Source organism: Mytilus trossulus, chromosome 7 (assembly GCF_036588685.1).
Source record: "Mytilus trossulus isolate FHL-02 chromosome 7, PNRI_Mtr1.1.1.hap1, whole genome shotgun sequence".
In the NCBI taxonomy this organism is placed as follows: domain Eukaryota; kingdom Metazoa; phylum Mollusca; class Bivalvia; order Mytilida; family Mytilidae; genus Mytilus; species Mytilus trossulus.
In genome coordinates, this window is record NC_086379.1 from 58,767,689 (window position 1) to 58,775,631 (window position 7,943).

The following is a 7,943-nucleotide window of genomic DNA, read 5'->3' on the forward strand; positions in this document are numbered from 1 at the left end:
AAAACACAATTTTGTCATGAATCCATCTGTTTCCTTTGTTTAATATTCACATAGACCAAGGTGAGCGACACAGGCTCTTTAGAGCCTCTAGTTTTTCAATACTTCAAGTTTAAAAATGGCAACTACATGCATGTATCATGTTTAATTAGTCAAAAAAATGACGTCTTGGAAAATATGTTGGGGGGGGGGGGGGGGGGGGGAATTGCTTCCTGGAAGGAAGCAATTAAAATAAAGTAAACTTTAAAGAAAACATTAAAGAATTTTCTTCAGAAAAAAAGTAAGTGTACATAAGTTTTGTAATAAATACTATCCATTGAGTTCATCAACATACATGTATAAAAAAAATCAAAAACAAAAATCAAGTATTCATTATTTTTTTTTATTTGAGGTTTCTGATGACTTTAAACATTCTGTAGGCTAATCCTTGCTACAGAATGAGATAAATGTTCACATATTTTATAATAGTGATTAATATTTCATGCTTTCCTGATCCTACTGGGATGGTCTGTCTTGTTTTCAGCCAGTATTGTTTAGAGAGTGATGGATTTGTACGGCGATCTGGTTTTGCCTTGCTTTTCTCGTTGTGGTTGGGATAACACCAGCTATATTTGTTCCTCCTCCAGTGTATGCCTTATGAATCTCGATGTGCTTGATAAATGTTTTCTCAAGTCTGACGTGAGAAATCGTGTTATGCTTACCTATATTTATTAAATTTTCGACACATTTTTCAAAAGTATTTGTCACTGGAAAAATATTAGAAATTGTCTGCGATTGTAAAAAGGTCGCATATTCAGCTTTTCCTGTCTTATCACAAATGTCTTAACTTTGGTGAATTTTAAAACTCGTTACATATAATATCTTATAAATTGAATTATTTTATCTTTCAGTTAATCACTTACCCTGGTATATAACTAAGGATTTTCTTATCCCAGGAATAGATTACCTTAGCCGTATTTGGCACAACTTTTTGGAATTTTGAGTCCTCAATGCTCTTCATATTCGTTCTTGTTTGGCTTTACGACTATTTTGATCTGAGCGTCACTGATGAGACTTATGTAGACGAAATGCGCGTCTGGCGTAATAAAGTATAACCCTGGTACCTTTGATAACTGTATATATCTAGGAAAAACAACATTTATAGTCATAGTTGTGTTTCTACAGTTATACAAAATCACAACAATACTAAACTCCGAGGAAAATTTAATCGGAATGTCCCTAATCAAATGGCAAAATCAAATGATAAAACACATCAAACGAATGGACAAAAACTGTCATATTTCTGACTTGGTACAGGCCTTTTCATATATATGTAGCAGAGTGATTTTTCATGCTTCATAAATTATGTAATTTGCACTTTTGAAATCATTGATTTATATTAAAAATCTACTTATCAAATTCTTATTGAGTCTTTAGTTTAATTATTTCACTCTTGCAAAGTATTTTTACTAAAGGATATTTATCTTTTATGACTTGATTTGGTATATAATTTACGTATTGAGTAATGTTACTCATACATATTCATGGGGGTTGAAATTGAACTCTTGTTTTGATTGGTTCTTAGTTATTGGCGGTTAAATTGAGTTTTCCTTTGTGTACCTTGGGTAGAATTCACCTGGACACTGGTCAGTGAAAGACGTCCATTATTTACTCAGACTTTTATAGCAGAAACCCATATTTACAGATTGTGTATTTATTATATTCAGCTTGACAGTTTTCTAGACATGACTAGTAAGTTGCACTTTCTTCTTTATTAACATTTTGACACGAATTAATAGATTTGGTTAACTTTCCTATTTTCGAGTAAATACTCTTCAGATTGCATGTTTATAACATCGGAATGAAAGATTTGAATGAGCGTATTTTTGGTAAAGAAGCTAGGTCATATTTTTATAAAGTAATGTAATATTTGCCGCTGATCATAGCGTAATTATGTAATGTATAGAGATATCGTAATAACAGTATTTTACGAATACTGCATGTAGAAAAATAGCGGCATGTATGATAAGTTACAGTATATTGTAAAAAGAAGAACGAGTTACATGTCCGCATAATGCTATTTTTATATGGACGAATTGAATACAATTGTCATGTGATTAGTATTTTATATAATTACGAAGAGTCCGTTCTTATTATTGTATTTTGGTTTTCAGGACTCTGATGTAGACTACTTCTTTGTACTTTGTGCCAAGTTCCTTATTTACTAGAGAACTCACTCCACAAGTGGTAAGCGCATAATCTGTAGTTTTTGTATTATTTTATACTATAGAAATGATAGTTATTCATGGATTATTTCCATTGGCGATTTGCGCGTTTTTAGCAAATCAGTGGTAGAATTTATATGTTGGTATTCAGACATAGTAAATACTTTTTGAATGTTGTAATATTTAATAAGTTTAATTGTAAACTTTCATATACGTGCGAAAAGTAATTTTAAGATACATTTAATTCTATTTGGCTGTAAACGCATTGAAACTGGTTACCGTTATAATTAAATGTCGGTCAGAGAAACCGGTTTGTTAAAGTACATGTGACATGTGATGTACATTTCACTACACGATTGAATGAATGAACATTCCATAGTAAATGTGTATCTACTGTTTATAGTAACACCATTATATTAGAAATTGTGTAAACTGTATTAAAATTGTCTGTGATATAATATGTGTATAATAATATATTCTATATGTTACATGAACTATCATTAATGTTTATAATCTTGTTATTTCAGAGTTTTTATTCTCTGGTAATAAAACCATCCGAACCTTAGAAAGTCTTTCGTTTATTTCATTATACCGGAAGAGACCCCTTTCACATTTGGCACCACGTCCAAACAGGCCATAACACAGCCAGACTGGTTGAGGAGAGTAAACTGGTTGCTACATCAAGCAGAGAATGGTATATTCAAAGGACAAGAGATAGAGCTTTCCAGAACCATTATGAAGATTATGGAGAGTGACCTTTAGTGTTCCATCATGTCGAGGACGCCATGCTTTCTGGAGAGGGGAAGACAGTTCTAATGACATGGAAGTCATTTTTTTAACAGAGGGGAGGATGTAGCAGAGTGATTTTTCATGCTTCATAAATTATGTAATTTGCACTTTTGAAATCATTGATTTATATTAAAAATCTATTTATCAAATTCTTATTGAGTCTTTAGTTTAATTATTTCACTCTTGCAAAGTATTTTTACTAAAGGATATTTATCTTTTATGACTTGATTTGGTATATAATTTACGTATTGAGTAATGTTACTCATACATATTCATGGGGGTTGAAATTGAACTCTTGTTTTGATTGGTTCTTAGTTATTGGCGGTTAAATTGAGTTTTCCTTTGTGTACCTTGGGTAGAATTCACCTGGACACTGGTCAGTGAAAGACGTCCATTATTTACTCAGACTTTTATAGCAGAAACCCATATTTACAGATTGTGTATTTATTATATTCAGCTTGACAGTTTTCTAGACATGACTAGTAAGTTGCACTTTCTTCTTTATTAACATTTTGACACGAATTAATAGATTTGGTTAACTTTCCTATTTTCGAGTAAATACTCTTCAGATTGCATGTTTATAACATCGGAATGAAAGATTTGAATGAGCGTATTTTTGGTAAAGAAGCTAGGTCATATTTTTATAAAGTAATGTAATATTTGCCGCTGATCATAGCGTAATTATGTAATGTATAGAGATATCGTAATAACAGTATTTTACGAATACTGCATGTAGAAAAATAGCGGCATGTATGATAAGTTACAGTATATTGTAAAAAGAAGAACGAGTTACATGTCCGCATAATGCTATTTTTATATGGACGAATTGAATACAATTGTCATGTGATTAGTATTTTATATAATTACGAAGAGTCCGTTCTTATTATTGTATTTTGGTTTTCAGGACTCTGATGTAGACTACTTCTTTGTACTTTGTGCCAAGTTCCTTATTTACTAGAGAACTCACTCCACAAGTGGTAAGCGCATAATCTGTAGTTTTTGTATTATTTTATACTATAGAAATGATAGTTATTCATGGATTATTTCCATTGGCGATTTGCGCGTTTTTAGCAAATCAGTGGTAGAATTTATATGTTGGTATTCAGACATAATAAATACTTTTTGAATGTTGTAATATTTAATAAGTTTAATTGTAAACTTTCATATACGTGCGAAAAGTAATTTTAAGATACATTTAATTCTATTTGGCTGTAAACGCATTGAAACTGGTTACCGTTATAATTAAATGTCGGTCAGAGAAACCGGTTTGTTAAAGTACATGTGACATGTGATGTACATTTCACTACACGATTGAATGAATGAACATTCCATAGTAAATGTGTATCTACTGTTTATAGTAACACCATTATATTAGAAATTGTGTAAACTGTATTAAAATTGTCTGTGATATAATATGTGTATAATAATATATTCTATATGTTACATGAACTATCATTAATGTTTATAATCTTGTTATTTCAGAGTTTTTATTCTCTGGTAATAAAACCATCCGAACCTTAGAAAGTCTTTCGTTTATTTCATTATACCGGAAGAGACCCCTTTCACATATATATATATATATATATAGAGAATTGTTTCATTTTACCATAAATATTAGTCACTGACATTTGAAATATGTTTTTTCTCATTAACATTTAATGGGGTTTGTCGAACACGGTTGTGTTTCGGTTTTATCATCAAAATGTGCAAGCTTTGATAAAGTGCTGTTGAGATTATGCTGGTTACATATGCAAGTACATGGAGTTTGTTTTGTGATAACCTAGTACTTAAACTACTCTACTTAAGGTGGTATGGGTGTCTTCTGCCATCTTTGATTGTAAAAAACAGAGAAACTTAGGTCCCGATTTTCTAACAAGTTAGCAAAATTTTATGCAGGAATACAGATATATAATGTCAATTTTCATTTAAAAGAACTAATTTATAAGAATACAACTTATAAATATAAATATTTTTACAAGTATAGATTTTTTCTGGTTGTTTTTAAATGTTTTTAATTTGGCATTGTAAGGGGAGGTTACTCTAAAACTGCATTTGTTTTAGTTTTAATTTTCTAATCTCAAAATGGTGTATTTTTTCCGGTACGATCCATACAAAATGTGTCATTTTATCACAACTTGAAAAAATGCGCCAGAAAATGCGCTGTGACCTATCATTTTTATTATATTCTTAATCATATCAATAGACACTACGTTTTGGCAAGGTATGAACTAATTCTATCAGTGTTTTTTTTAGATTCCCATACCACCTTAAAAGGTTTAGGTTTGTTCTCTTATATTTAATGCGTTTCCCACAGTTTTAGTTTGTTACCCCGATTTCTTTTTTGTCCATGGATTTATGAGTTTTGAACAGCGGTATACTACTGTTGCCTTTATTTAGAAGTACATGTTGTGCTAGCTAAGTCGGCATCAAATATATTTAAGCAACTACATCTAAAGTCAATATCACCACCATTATTGGCACTAATACTTCTCTTATGCTTCTTACTTGAAATTGATTCTTTTGTGACTGTGTCGTTCTCAAACAATGATCTTTGTGATCTGTATTGCTGTAAAGATTTTCAAAAATGGGCATGCCACAAAACAAGGTTCAACCCACCATTTTTATCTTTAAAAATGATCTGTACCAATAGTTATCAAAGGTAGTTTCTGTATGTGTAACATTTTAACGTTGTGTGGTTTGTTTTCTCGTATATTTGAGTGTGAATTCACATTACTATAAGACGTGTCACGGTACTTTTCTATCCCAAATTCATGTATTTGGTTTTGATGTTATATTTGTTATTCTCATTTTTTCTAATGCCTAGTCCGTTTCTGTGTGTGTTACATTTCAATGTTGTGTCGTTGTTCTCATTTTATATTTAACGCGTTTCCCTCAGTTTTAGTTTGTTACCCCAATTTTGTTTTTTGTCCATAGACTTACGAGTTTTGAACATCGGTATACTACTGTTGCCTTTATTTAAATATTTTTTACCTTAATAGAGAATTTTTTTTTATGCATTATGTCACAGCGACCTTTTCGTTGGATTCTGATCAGCTGTATCTTTGCACGTTTATTTTAGTACTAAAACACAACCGTGATATCGCGGGTCCGTGACTGAATTAAAGTATATAACTAAGCGTATGCCTTATTTTAGTATTGCTATTGTCATCTGATAAAGTCATGCCCATAATAAAAGATGCAGTTTTCTCTGCTTTCAAAATCTTTCTGTTTGAACCCGTCGACCTGGAACCTATCAATTATTGGTAATATTAATAATTTGGAAATCAAAAGGGCCTGAAATGGAGTACTTTTTACTCAACAGTATACAGCAAAATTCTAAATACACCGTTTGGTGGTGCGCCTGTCAGATGCGGAACGTTCAGATAAGGTAATAAGAAACAGGTAAATTTTCTATTGGTATCGTTGTCGGACTCGATCCGGAACTTCTTTATTATTGGCAATATTAATAACGTGGAAAACAAAAGGGCCTGGAGTGGTGTAATTCTTAAACCACCCCATTGTACTATATAGTACTGCAACCAGAGTTCATTTTTTAAAAACTTAATGGTCCGGAAGAACACACACCTAAATTATATATTGATGGAAAGAGGAGACTGTGTACAATAAGAAAAAATGGGTCGTAAAAACTCAAGAGTGGTCACATTTTTTTTAAAATTAGGGTCAAAGATGAAACCTGAAAATATAAATTCGACCATGAGGTGAAAAACGAGAAATTTTCTTATATTGATTTGAATGCTACAGAAACGATTTATCGTTAGCATATGCTTCAGAGGATGCCAAAACGACATATTCGACTACTTATATCAAGGGAGGCCATTACAAAATGGCGCTAATCTTGAAGCATCTGAATTTGTCTTATTTATGAGATAACAAATGTAGAAGTGGCCTTGACCTTTTCACATCTATTTATGTTCAGATAACTTATTATTTTCTACTAAAGCATATACTAGAACTATTTTCAAAACCGAAAAACATGAGTTTTTTAAATTAAGTTAACAGTTTTTCTTCCTTCAGGCGGTAAAACAGTGTTTTAAATTTTGATTCAAAAAGGTTTTGTATTTTTGGAAAATAAGTATATGGCTATAGATAAATTAATATTTTGTATTTACAGAGTCGGAAAGATTAGTTATATCATAAAAAATGCCCGTCAACCGAGGCGAATGCGAGTTTAAAAAAAATCAAGTGTGACTTGCATTGAATACGCGGTTGGTTTAGTGTAAAACAAAATCTGTTTGTAAATGCATGAACATTGTCGTATTGTCCTTTTATGCGTAGACCTGTCAATTATAAAAGATAATGAAAGATAATAAAGTTAGTTTGAACATATATAACTTGTCTCTGAAAAGCTACATTATAAAAACCCGGTCCTTAATAAATAAGAATAAACTGCTCGTAGCTAAAGAATCGTAGCTATGGGTCAATCTCTTCGTCGTCATTTGCGGCTTCCGTACGCGTATTGGCATTACAGCACGCTTCACTTCCTTGACACGGACAAATTTCGGTACAAGACAGATTTTGTTCGAAGCAAACACAGCTTTTTGAACAAACAGATTTACCTTTCCAAGTACAAATTAAATCTTGCAGATAATCAGATGACATTTTCCCCTTAAAAAGTGTTGGGGTTAAACCATTTTTGTCTTCACACCCGAAGTCTAAAGGAGACTGCTGTGGTGGCTGTGCAATGTTTGACACAGTCAAAATAGTGGTCTGAAGTGAAGCTCTCAGAACATGTTGCGGGAAGGTCGATTCGCATTAGGGAAGTTTGGCTAAGCTAGCATCTTTTTGTTTAGCTTTCGTTACACGGAGTTTATTCAAATCAAAATGTGGTAAAATTTATGTTTCCTTTTTAGCTCACCTGGACCTTCGGTTTTCTCATTACTTGGCGCCCATCGTCCGTCGTCGTTGTTAACATTTTACATTTTGAACTTCATA

General features: G+C 32.0%; 2 long non-coding RNA genes across 2 annotated transcripts; both read left to right on the forward strand.

Moving 5' to 3' along the window:
- The first annotated feature begins 1,314 nt into the window (after positions 1-1,314).
- Positions 1,315-2,822, forward strand: LOC134725415 (uncharacterized). The gene is made up of 3 exons (XR_010108550.1): positions 1,315-1,728; positions 2,151-2,223; positions 2,729-2,822. It is a non-coding gene; the product is annotated as an uncharacterized LOC134725415 (long non-coding RNA).
- Positions 2,823-2,834: 12 nt separating this feature from the next.
- On the forward strand, positions 2,835-4,557 carry LOC134725416 (uncharacterized). Its single transcript, XR_010108551.1, has 3 exons — positions 2,835-3,472; positions 3,895-3,967; positions 4,473-4,557. It is a non-coding gene; the product is annotated as an uncharacterized LOC134725416 (long non-coding RNA).
- Positions 4,558-7,943: the final 3,386 nt, after the last annotated feature.